The sequence below is a fragment of the Bombus flavifrons genome, chromosome 5 (genome assembly GCF_040668555.2).
Source record: "Bombus flavifrons isolate JBK064 chromosome 5, iyBomFlav1_principal, whole genome shotgun sequence".
In the NCBI taxonomy this organism is placed as follows: domain Eukaryota; kingdom Metazoa; phylum Arthropoda; class Insecta; order Hymenoptera; family Apidae; genus Bombus; species Bombus flavifrons.
Genome location: NC_138446.1, coordinates 8958068 through 8971754, shown reverse-complemented (window position 1 = coordinate 8971754; position 13687 = coordinate 8958068). Strand labels below are relative to the sequence as shown.

General features: G+C 38.5%; 1 protein-coding gene across 6 annotated transcripts in view; it reads right to left on the bottom strand.

Annotated features, from left to right (window-relative positions):
• Positions 1–13687, bottom strand: part of E23 (ABC transporter G family member E23) — a 272552-nt gene that overhangs the window by 109595 nt on the left and 149270 nt on the right. The window contains exon 2 of one of the 6 annotated variants that reach the window (XM_069112858.1): positions 9201–9293. The exons of the other annotated variants lie outside the window; for them this stretch is intronic. The gene's annotated coding sequence lies outside the window, so the exon portion shown is untranslated. The remainder of the gene's footprint in view (positions 1–9200; positions 9294–13687) is intronic. 6 annotated transcript variants of the gene reach the window in all.

Below are 13687 nucleotides of genomic sequence, written 5' to 3'. Positions count from 1 at the left end.
GAGGAAGCTGTGTTGGAAATTGTTTGTGCAAGCAATTCAGAAGCAAATGTTAATGGGCTTGAGTAAATGCACACAAGTGTATATAGATGTACAGGAATGTGACTTTCTTTATTTCTGATTTTCTTTATTTCTATTTAAGGGTGAATAAATACTTGATCAGATAGTTACATGAATGCAAGCCAGGTAATAATCGAACTTCTATTGTATTTCAGCAAAAATAAATATCTTTTCGTCTGTCTTTAGAGGCGAATAAATTATTCTGTAGAAATTTCTATTGCAAAATTAAAAGACTAAGAAATTAGGTGGAAGACTCCGGATTAAGGACAAATTAATTGACTATCACGTTAGATCTTTAGAAATTCTACATATCCGTTGATTTTTTTTAGATTCAGTTCCGTTGATTTAAAATTCAGATATAACCAAAATCGAATAAACTGCAACGACTGATTCGATAGATTTTCAATAATTCTAAATTCGCGTGGGTTTCCGACTTTTATCAAATTCTTGTTTAATTATTTATAAGTTGTAACCTTGGCTAAGTTGCAGATTTATATGCCAATTTTACAACAACAAATAACCCAGTTTGGCCAATGCAGCCAACCGTAATAACCTTAAAACGGCTGAGAAGTCAAGAACCTCCGCCATAACCAACGCCAACTGCACAATTGCACACAGCAAAGCACAACTACGAATCAGCAGCTAATCAAGCAAACCTATTGCAAAATCACGCTGCACCACTACGATTCAAGCAAAAGTTCAACAACCTCCTCGCTTTGAACACACAACGTTACTCAATGCAACAACTCGATATCCATTATCAGACGTGCACGTTACATAACGCGATATTCAGCTTTGATTGGACGCGTGTTCCGACCTTTCCGCGACGTGAGTCGCGAGGAAAACGCGTTTGATCGATTGGCCGATGGAAGCGGCCGTTGCCGAACGATCGTCTGGCGAGATTTCCGCGGGCGATCGACGACGGATTTGCCAGGCGAGCGGCCGGTTGCAAAACGGACCGCGGCGCGGCGGCCGCACGCAGTGCCTCGAGTGAAAGTAACATTCTAGACACGTGATGCGGCATCACGCTGCACGCGCCGCGGAAAAATGCGCCAACTTGCACCTGTGTGCGTGTCACGCCGCTTCACCGACGATCGCGGAGGGCAACGCGCCCCGCAGTTACCCGCTCCGAGGACTTTTCAGAGTTTAGTTATCTCTGGAAAGCGAGCTTCAAGGCACATCGTTGACAGCGAACGTACGTGAATCGACGTATTTCATTTTATAAGTAGGCTGCGGACAAGACAGTTTATGCAATTCCATATTTTCACGAATGTAACTAAAAAAAAGTGAAAGCTAGATGGAAACGTGTCTCGTTTGTTAAATATCGTAATAAATTTTCTTCCGATATGTTATATATCTTTGTATGTTAGACACACGCTGTGGACTTTTGTATCTTGAAATTTTCCGAAAATGCACGAACGTTGTAACGAAAGGAGCGAAAGTTTAGAATAGAAACGTGTTTCATTGATTAAATTGTATAATATTTATTGACTATATACTTGGATATTTTATGTATTATGGACGTGTTGTACATTTTTTTCACTCTTAAATTTCCTGACAGCGTACAAACATCCGCCGTCTATTTATAAACGAGGACGAGAGATGCAAATCGACGTTCTCCGTCTCATAAACGTTGACATATTTCTTAAAAATATATTGGAACTGCGGCGAAATTTATTTCGCAATCAACAATGTGTTAAATATACTGTACGCTATAATTAGTATATTACGTAAATTAGTATAAACTGAATGATTTTCATTGCTTTTAATTTTTAGTTAGTCTTAGTTAATACCATCAAATTGGTTATTTAATTCGCATCCCACGTATTCTAACTATTCAATAAAGTACAATTTGTTATTTCTCCAATAATTGTAATAAATGAGTGTCACAACATTTATGATTGCTAGTTTTATGACCTCTCATGTCTTGATGAACTTTTGAACTTTTATTAGGCAGAGGACGTTATTGGAGTTTTCTCGATTAATTTTGAAGAAAGTTAACTACATGGATAAAAACGTTGACTTTGATAGAATATGTAGATGTCAGGGAGGAAGTATTACTGCAGTCGTCTTCATTAATTTTGAAGAAAGTTAATAACATGGATGAAGAGCTTGATGACTGACGAAATATGTAGATAGATATTACACTGAAGCAAATGTTTCGTAAGAAATAGTGTTCGAAAATGTTTCGAATTAATTTTCTAAATATTTAAGTCGGATATGGAATTCTCGATTTTTCTTGACCGAAAAAAATATTCAAGAAAATCAAATTCACACACATCAAAGACACAGACGACTGGAAATATTCAAGTTACAGAGTACACATTGTTCTATCATACAATATCGTGAAATTCTTTTATTAGCCAAGTTTCAGGAAAGCCAAAGAATCATGGAAGAATGTCTGAGTTTTGAACTTTTATTACATGACAGGTGTTCAGTATACGTTTACCACAGACAACTTGAGTAATTTTGTGGAAAGTCAATGAACAGACGTTTGTAGGAGAACACCTTCCGTATTGGCTAACTTCTGCACCTTCATCGTAAATCTTACCGTCTGGTGATTAAAATTTTCTTGATTGATCTCCGCGGAGCTGAACGAAAGATTGCTACACTTGGTAAAACAATTATTTCTGTAATCATAGTGTGGACGCGATGGAATTTTAAGCGATTGTCTGTTAATTTTAGAAGAACATAGCCACGCCATACTTTCCTACGCTTCTCAAAGTCAAAATCGACCAAAGTAAAAGCCCCTCGCAATAATCTCCTCTAGCAAAAACCACAAAACCACAGCAAACCTTGCAACATCTCATCTCAACCGCCAAACTACCTCCGCCGGTAACATCATGCTCCGACTACAACTTCCGGTCACTCTATCACCATACCGTCAGCGCCAACACAGCTTCAAGGAGTAACAGAGACACAGTGGAACGTTTGAGAAGGATCTAGAAGAAGATAGGGGCGAAGGTTCGTCCGAGGGAGCGCAGCAATTTTCTAACGAACCGCGAACGGGATTCGTTCCTCGATAAACGGGCTGATTTATAGCGGCTTCTACGCGTTTATGGACAACAACGAACGGGCCGCGTACTGCTCTCGATCCAGTCCAGCCGGATGGGCGCAAGGACCCCGCGCGCTCGCGTTCGCCGACGCGGAGAGGACTCGCGCGGAGCGGGGTTCTTCGCCGCGCCGGCCACGCTCTCGCACTCCAGACAGACCCATAAAACGCTTTATATTCCTGCTCGCGAAGTACCAAGCCAGGCCAGTATACGCGAGTTTTCTAAGCGCGCGCACGCGCGCGCCAACCACCCGAAAGGGAATAATAAAAGCGGAGTACGCGTTAGCTGGTAACCGTCCGCGCGAGACCACGAGATGCGTTTTGAAGCAACCTTCATTTTGAAATATCACGATTTTCTTTCCACCGTTTTACTTGGTTGGAGAAAACTTTATGGGCTTTCGCGATGTTTCATGGATGTTTGTAGGTGTTTGAGGAGGTTTGAACGAGTTTGAATGTTATTTGCAGTAAGATCTTTTTCTTCTTGGTAGATTTAGAACAGCAGATTTCGTAAGCTTGTGTTTGAGAAGCTATGGTGGATGTGGAAGACAGTTATCTCTGGAGACTGTTATTTCGTGGAGGCGATTGCTTTCATTTGAAATATCACGATTCTCTTTGGCATAGTTTTGACTGATTGCAAGAAGGTTTTGGCAGAGTTTCGCATAGTTTGAACGGTTTCCGTAGGTTTTTGACAAGGTTCGAGTGAGTTTTGAGTTTATTTGTAATATGAAGATTTCCTTTGCGATGTTCCGATAGGTTTGGAAAAGGGTGTTTTATAGATTTTTCAGGAGCAGTGATAGAAGTGGAAGTGTGAAGACGATTGGTTTTGTTTGAAGTACATTGCAAAAGATCGTGCATTGTTTCCATTTTCATGGAATAATCTCGGAGAACAGGTACTTTCCGAGGAAAGAACGCAAAGTTGCATGGCTCGAGATAGAACGACCGATAATGACAAATCAATCACCACAAATAAAACTCTCGAAGACAATCCTTATTCAGATAATGGTTTAATTTTTCAGTCGATGAAATCACATGAAATTGATCGAATTATTCAAAGCAAATGAACCCAAAACGTCGGAGAAAATCGAATTTCAAAGGAAGATCTGGGCGCTAGATAATTTTGGATTCTCTCGTCATGATACCTTTTTCGAGATAGGACGATCAATGACGCTGAAACGATAGTCACACGTCGAACTGTCTCGAAAACAGCTACTAATTTATGTACTGATCAATCACATCGAATTAATCAATTTAGTGATTGATCCTTGACATTGAACGATTTATTCTAAAACGTCTAACTAACAATAAAATAAATGCCTAAATCAAAGGGAATTTGATTTCAAGAAAAAATCTGCAAGAACTGAATTTCAAGGGAAAGTCCGTAAGAATGAAGTTTGGTGAAAAAAGCTGGCCGAATTAGCATGCTATTCCTTGCGAAAGAGCGCAGGATCGCGCTGCTTGCGACATGGAGCAATCGATAATCCTGGATGCTTCCGCTATGATGCCTTTCCACGAAGCTGTGTCATTGCACCAACGCGGAGAGGAGAGACGGGTTGCATACAGAATAGAGGATGAAGGGGGCTAGGCACCCTCGTGCACGCATGCACAATGCTCGAGGAGGGTGCAACAACCTCCTCCACCTTGGACTAGGAAGAGGAGAAGGAGCCGAAGGAGAAGGACAGCGAGGCGACTGCCGAGGCGAGAGAATAGTCTGCCACGGTCTACAGTCGCGTTTTCAAGCACGCGTTCCTCGTTACTTGCGGCAGAAAGAAAGAGAGAAAAAGGGAGAGTGGGAGTGAAACGTTGCTGGAACGTTCGGTTGCTTTTTTCGTTGGTTGCGTCGGGGAACGTTAAGTTCTTGAGTCACTGGATTCTTTTGTTTCTCACTGCTTTTGTTATGGAGAACATTAAATTTTTGAGCCACGCAGTAGCCAAGTAGTTCTTATGTCTCGCTTGTGTTTGGTTCTAGCGATCTTCGTTGTAGGATATTTTAGATCTTCCAGTCTTTGGTCGCACTACCTTCGTTTTTGATGAATGATTTCTATTGATCGTTGAGAGCTCTATATTTGGAATTGATATAATTTTTTTTTTTTTTTTTTTTTTTTTTGACGATGGAAGATGAAAGATCTACGAGTCATTGATCATATATTTCCTGGCTGATAGAACATTACAACTTTAGATCGGTAATTATTTTGTCCTTTTAGTTGGTGTTTAATTACTCTTTTTAGTTTCATTGATCGCTATAGATCTCAGTTTGAAGTAATGTAATTCTTGTTTAATAAGATACCTTAGATTTTTAAATCAATGATCATTGTGTCTCATTTTGGTTAGTCTTCCTTGATCATACAAATATTGAAATATGTTTAAACGCATCTTGTGAATATTCATTAGTCATAGGAATATTCCATCTTCGAGTTACTAATTTTTATGTTTAATTTTGTTCACTATGCAAGAGATTATACTTCGTCCTGGTGTTTTAATGGACACATATTCTAACTAAATTATCTTATCAGAAATTCCATTTCGACATCATTTACACAGTTTAATGAAGATGACGAGAAGGTGACCAAAAATTGGGAAACCAGAACAAACTAAAATTCCCTGAACGCTTCAATATTTCATCGTTCTGCAATGTACACGATTCCCAAAACAAATAAAAAATACAACCTGTAACTATTTATTTTATTATTTACCTTTGTTATAACCGGCTGAAAAAGCTACGAGCAATCTGATGGCATGAAAAATCCCATCTAACCGTAATTCTAATTAGAAACCAAACAACGCGACAGAGTTATTACCTAACTTCAATAATAAATATAAAATAATAATAAAAATTTAACGGGCAAATGAATTTCGATAATGAACCACTTTCGACTGTTATTAATTTAATTTCTAATAACACCATAAAACAAACTATAAAATTAGAATGAAGGTTATTAAAACGTAATATGCCAGACAACGTCGGCATAGAGAAACCATTCTATCGAAAAGATCCACAATCCAAACGACGAATCAGCTCATCGTGCTTTAACAGCTCGAAACAATTCCTAGACAAAGGCTCATTAATTCGTCAATTGGAAACCAGCAATTAATAATGAAACGGAAGATGAAAGGAATCGATATCGCGTAATAATATTCATTAAATTAGCCGCACCAAAACGATAATCGATAGGAATGGCATGACTCACGGTGGCATAATAGGCTTCATACGGTGTCTTGAACGTTTATCCAGGCGTTTAATTACATCGGCCCTTTATCATGCAGATTAGAAAGGTGTCGATGTCGGATACGGTGTCGTTTGGGATTCTGACGCGGCTAATTGTCAAGCTGGTCGATTCGATGACGGGTCACCGACACCGATCCGGCGATGCTGGCGATCCTCACCGTTCTCGTCGTTGTCGTCGTCCTTGTCGTTGTCGTTGTCGTCGTTGTCGTTGTCGTTGTCGTTGTCGTCGTCGTCGTTGTCGTTGTCGTCGGCTTCTACACGCGAGCGGCAAGGGAATGCAGCCAGAGAGGAAAGAAAGCGACGAGAACTTCCTACGATCCGCGGACGTGCGGCGTCGCATATTTATCGGCCGGACTAGCAGTTCTACGAGACCTAAATGCGAATCGTGCCTTCTGTTCCATTCATGTCGCCAGGGGAATCGACCCGTGGAAATCGATCGAAGAAGACAGGATTCTAGCGGATTCTTGCATTTAAATTACATTTGACGCGCGTAATAAGGTAGAACTATGCGAGTCAGTCATGTTCGAACATTTTACGATTCGATTTTGAAATTTTTCACGGAATAATCAAATTCAGGAAAGATTTGTGTGTTAAGAGGTCAAACGGCGCATGGAAGATGCCAAAGGTCCAGAAAAATGGGCGCTGTCGTTATGCTAGACATTTTAGAGACAGTCCATTTTTGACCCTTGTGCCGCTTTTCTTGAGATTCTGGAGAAAGGCAAGAAGCTTTTTATTTCGACATGCATTATTCGACTATACAGCGTCTGGTATTATAGCGTACAAATGCGTTTCCTTAAGTCGTGTACTATAGTATATCATGTTTTTAATTTTTATTATTGCTTTTCATTTTATTGTTATTTAGATAACATACACGTAAGTGTATTTAAATTTATGCGGCTACGACAAACTCTGCGAAATCTATCGATAGCCACGTTACACGAAAAACAAATCACGCGTAAATAATAAAGCTTCTTCTTTGTCGTGTTTCTACGTTTTATAGGCTTGGTGCTTGATATATATGAACAAATGGACACAAAAACTGTAGACTGTATGTAGTTTAGAATTTTACATAGGATTTTACAAGAAAGTCTGGTCTGTGCCAACATTTTCCTTCATCACCGTATGCGCCTTACAAGGGTTGAAAGAGTTGAAAGAGAGAATGTATTGGATAAGATACATATTACTATCAACCGGATACATTTTGATAATATTTTCTATATACTTGATGAAACTGAAATATTGTGATGGTAAAATCGGTCGGAAGTCGTTCAAGTTTACGTGTTTCGTGCGTCGAGACGACAATTTGCTATATGTAAGACAAGATAAGGAGTTCGTAAAAAAAAATGTTATATGGCAGACAATTTGAAAAACAGGTTCTGGAAATTCCTCGATGTAATGACATAATTTGCTATTTTTCATAAAACGCACGCATCTTATACAATATCAATTTACGAATAATGTTTACAACGAGTACCGAGATTCGAGGAGCATCTATAAGATGCGTATAATATCACGTGTACTTCATTTTGCTTCGATATTAACAGTTAGTAGAAATATTTGGTACATTTTGTCTACAGAATTTCGCTATTGTTCTACAGGGTGGTTGGTAATTGGTGGTACAAGCGGAAAGGAGGTGATTCTACGCGAAAAAAGAAGTCGAAAATATAGAATAAAAATTTTTCGTTTAAGGCTTTCGATCACGTCTCGTTATAACGGATCTCACTGTAGATCGTTGTCTCGATGGAAAAACTAAAAAAAAAAAAAAAAATTTTTATTCTATATTTTCGACTTCTTTTTTCGCGTAGAATCACCCCCTTTCCGCTTGTACCGCCAGTTACCAACCACCCTGTATATTACGTTACTCGACATATGTTCAACATATCGATTTAGTTCTAATCATATAGTAGAACGTGTCTAGGTATTCAAACATATTATACATGAGTGAATTGTCATAATCGCATTGATATGATGGAAATAAGGAATCTTTTCAGTGAAAAATGACATTAATTTTATAATTAAAATAAAACACCCACATGATTTTAATAATCATAATAATCAAAAATCTGGATCGTTTTGCTACTTTCGACAATTCTAGCGTAAACAGAATAAAACAGAATAAACGACACAGAAGGATATTGAACAGAAGTTTCTAATTTCCTATGTACGAGATGGTTTGTTTGCGAACGTATCTAAGCTTGTGACTTTTCAACGAAATAAAAAAACCGTATCATCCCAACTATGTTTCTCTATAAGAAAGTAGATTTTTAATCAGATTCTGAACGACCAATGTCAGAGTTTCCACATACTCGACATAGATTCCACCACGAGTTTGACTCGTACACGGTGAAAATTCCAACACCGGAAAATAGATGTTACGGAGAAAGAGAGAGAAAAAGGGGGGAAGGGGTGGAGAAAGACGCGCCGGGGACAACAACCTTGCATTAGGTCACGGCCTTGACATCGTTTCGAGGAAATCTCGGTACGCTACTAATGCGCTAACAAGCAGCTTAGACCACGTGTGTGCATCAATCATACCAGCTGCGGGCTCGTTAAAACTACTCATCCAAGTTTTACGTTTCAGACATAATTATTAAAAATGTACATTCGAGTAAAAGTTATTAGCCAAGTGGCTACAATTACACTGGCCATAAAAAGTATTTATAGGTACATACTCTTATTTTCCAATGAAACGTTTCTCTATCAGGTCTCCACGTTTCATAGTATTGCATTTTTGTAGTCATATGAAAGTACTGCCAAACGATATGAAACTCGATATACTTGGACTTAATTAATTGGTATGTAAATGCTATGATAAATAAAATGGAATATGAGCACTTTTTCTAACAATTTTATATATATATACCGTACCTTGAAGATGTTACGTTTGTCAGGTCCAGTGTTTAAATGCCTTCGAAATTGCAAGTGGAAGAATATTTGTAAACGATGACATGTGACTCTTACCTGAAAGCAGAAAAACATGAGGCGTTATGTCATTGATCGCTTGGTAGTTTTAAAGTGGATATAATTATTGCGACGAACATAATTCCTTGCGTCATTAAGGATAATGGATGTGTTTTAGCTCCCGGGCTTACATCATTCTGTAACCATGTTATATTAACCAGATTTTAGTGACGATAATATCATCTAATATTAACGTTCCCTTATTAATCTTTTAGCTACTCTATTAAAAACTTCATTATAAATTCTATTCACTATACATGCTTATTATAAGTTCTTTATAAATCGACTCTTAAAGTTGTCACAATTTCCCTAATGCAACTAATATGCACGTACTATACACGTTAAACACGGTGGTTCATAATCCCATGTAAAATCACAAACCGAAAACTTGCATTATAAATTCTACCTACTGATAATTCCAAACACATATATACACGTTACCAAACATGTACAAACGATAGCTCATTAAATTACAAAACGTTCACCACCTTGCGAGTCATTAATCGACTTTAATCTAATCAAACACTATAGGCAAATTTACTGGACTGCTCCTTAAAGCAACAAAATTGCAGCTACGAACCAATTACCCTTATCCATATTCGTTCGTTCGCAAAGACGGAACATTTGCATCTGATAAACGGCCCAAGATTAGTCCCCATTCTCGAAGCAAAAGCCACAAAACCAACCAACAATCATATACGTGAGAGGAGAGAAACAGTTAGCCGAAGCAAAATACAGAGAAAGGGAGAGAGATCGGACAGCGATTTAGATAAACATCGAGGCACACTAGCGCGTGGCTATTCCGCGCATAAATCTCAGCCAGCACGGTCACGCGTTCGACACAAATTATCCTGTTCGCGGTACACGTGATACGTGCACAAGCAGACGGAAACGCCGGTAATGTCTGATTTCCCAATCTCGCGCCTGCCAGCCAGCCGGTAAAGGCTATCGAGGCCCATGAGCCTGCCCTCTCTGACTCATTGCTAGTTATCACGAAACTGGCAGCCGCTGATCTACCATAGGTTCAATGTACTTTCTCGTTTGTTCCCGCGACCTGGTAAACATCGCGGAATCAACGGAAGTTTTGCTTCTTTTAGGATCTAGGATCTGTAGATTTATGATATTCTCTGTCATAGTCAGTGTTGGTTTTGTTCATTTTCTTCTTCTGGATCAATTTCCTATTCTTGTTGTTTATTTGTTACAACATTAAATGGAACAAATTTCTCTGATATAATGTATGATCGTGTTAGGTTTACAACGGGCACCTCGATTACGGAGATTAGTAGAAGCAGAGTCTAAGTAATTAGAAGCAGCCACTTCGAACTTAGACTTACAATATCGAACAGTTTGATCTAAATATCGACATAATTTTAATCAGACCTAGGAATCGACAGATTTCCAATAAAAACGTAGAAATTGACACGTGAACTAAAATTCAGAGATCAAGAGATTCTCAGCGTAAATTTGAGAAATCAGCAGATTCTCAACTGAAATACAGAAATCGACCTTCCCAGAAACCGCCTGATCAAAACTTGACCACGTCAGTGTAGCTTCAACGATGATGCAGAAATCAACGTGTCAGCCAATAATACAAATATCCAACTTTCAACGACCCCGAAAATCAGCCGAGAACCAATGACCTCGACAAAAGCCTCGTGAGCCCCAGCAGGTTGTCCATTAAACATCACGAAAGCTCGTTTCACTTTCGTTGAAGCACGCGTCGGGTTATTTCCAAATATCAGTCCATTCGAACGACACAACGTCACGAAGTCTACCCTCCAACCCTTTTCATTCTACCGCTCGTTTCGTTCAATACGGTCGTTTCCTTCTCTCGTTTTCGCTAGCACGAAGGGCTTACGCGTTACGCTACGTGACACGAGAATCACGTTACACCCATATAACACGACCGCTAACGATCACGGCTAAACGAGCCAGCTACGTGACTAAATCACGAGCCACGCAAGTCCCGCGAGTCATGAACGCGACGACCACGATCCTCTCTCTGTCTGCATATCGACGTGGTAGATACTCTTCTACGCTGCCGGCGATACCAAGCAAGGAGAAGAGTGTGCAGCATGGTGAAAAGTGCTCGTTAGCATTTCCACGCGTATTGACATCTGTCGTGAATGGTGTAGGTTGTGGTTAGAGAATAGTAATACCCATGACGATGAGAGTGCGTAGAGGTGTGGACAGGTTGAGGGATGACGCAGGAAAATACAAATTTCAACGTGTTGATTGGTATTCGTGGGGATTGCGTGTTGATCGTGCTTGGATGTCGTTTGTGATGTATCTATATGTGCAAAGTCCGGCCGACTATCATGTAAAAGCAGAAACGATGTGATTCTTTGTGTAAAAAAAAAAAAAGAAAAATATATGGAACAGAATTTTTTTCTCGGAAACAAATTGTCCCGTGAAAAATTGTACTCCGCGTTTTCGACTTATTTTCACACGTAGAATAACCTCCTGTCGATTATTTAGTCCTGTCCAGTTCGAATTTAGTATTGTCAAGTACGCTTGATAAATGTTCAAGCTCGATTTTCTTCGAAACTAATTCGAAAATGAAACAAATTTTATTCTACGTATTTTGCTTCTTTTTACACGAGCAATCACATCATTCCTGTTCTTGCATGTTGTTCTGTCGGACTTTGAATACACATTTGCTGTATGTTCTATCTTTGAAAACTGTTACGAAGGGAAAGATACGATGTGAAAGATACTTCTGAGATGCGAACAGGTGAAAAATTAATTGGGATATTCCGAATTCTTTTTGTGGAATCTGGGAACAGTTCGTCGATATTTGTAGATTTTTTAAAGCTATGAGTGTTATATGTAGGATTTTTTGGAACTACGGTAGAGATAAAAGTATAATACCAAAGATAGTTTTACCTGCTAATTATTCATTTTGTAATCTAAATAAATGGATTATATATACATTAACGGGAAGGTCTCGAATATTTATAAAAGTTGGAGGTAATTTGTTGGCTTTTTTACACTGTTAGTTCCATAGATACTTTAACTGTGGGAATTGTAATAAAGATAAAGTTACGGTGTCTAAAATAGTCTTATAAATACTTGCCATTTAGATTTCGTTTCTGTTTCGAACAAAATGAAAAACAGGCCAGTCAGAAAATGATAAAATACAAACATCAACTCACAAAGTACCAATAAATCTACAATTTTTAAAATTCTAACACTAACCACCTGACTTTCGCAGACATACGAGTGCATTAATCTCTGCGTATAATAACGATCACAGAGATCACCATTCCCAAGATTTTGCGAACAAGAAATCGAATTTCTAACTCTTGCAAAGATCGCTAATAAATCAATCACGAGAGAACAAGAAAACAATTTGCAACCGTACATACATAGCACGGGCAATTGCAGCAACGTGCAGGTAGGAATTTTGGTCGTGCGAGTAGCAATTACGTAAGTTTCGATCGCGCGAGCGATCACGCGAACTATAGATCGCAGCTGCGCGTGTTCTAAGGAAATTTTAGTCGCGCGAACGATCACGAGACTTTCAACGTTCTTTCGCCATTGCTATCTCAGAGGGAACGAGAGGACTGTTAACCCTCCATAACCGGATTTCTCGCTGATTATCGGAAAAAAGATTACGATTGATTGCAGTTTTTCATTCTAATAGAAAAACCGATAACGGCTTTATAGCGTTGTATCTATCAATTTAGTTATATTGATTGCTCGGTAGCTGTGCGATTGTATCGATACTCTCGATATCTCTAAGGAATTGAAATGGTTTTATTTCGCCCTTATCGATCTAACTATTTATTTTTCCTCCATTTTTCTTTTTTTCTTTTTTTTTTATTGATTTACTCTTCTACCTTTATTTTCACTTCTATCAGGTTGTCCGAAAAGTTTCTTTCTTTTTATGAGGAAATAATAGACGCAATAATAGACTTTTGTTTTATTTTTTGTTTTGTTTTTTGTTTTGTGTTATTTTGTCGAATTACGTACGATCCATTTTGTTCTGTTGAGATAAACACCGCGACATTTCACAGACTTGGTTTCACGTTTGCATAAATGTGCACTGTTGTAGAAAACACGTTTGCGAAAGAAAGACACTTTTCGGGCAACCTAGTATGTTTCAAACTGATATTTACGAGTATTAATAACATTGGTTTTAAATTATCATATGGGTAATAGTCATTTATATTCTATAATTTACTCTTGCAGTAATTCGTATAACATCCTGGAACAGAAATTATACCAATCTTGATAAGTATAATTCCGGTTTGTACGATGTTTTTATAGCACTGTTTGCAACTGTATTGATGTTTTATATTGCTACGTATTACTGGCTGAGAAAAATAGAAAAATTAGAAAATGCTGTCAGATCATTGTCAGGAAAGGAGCATAAAATATCGTAAATGGAT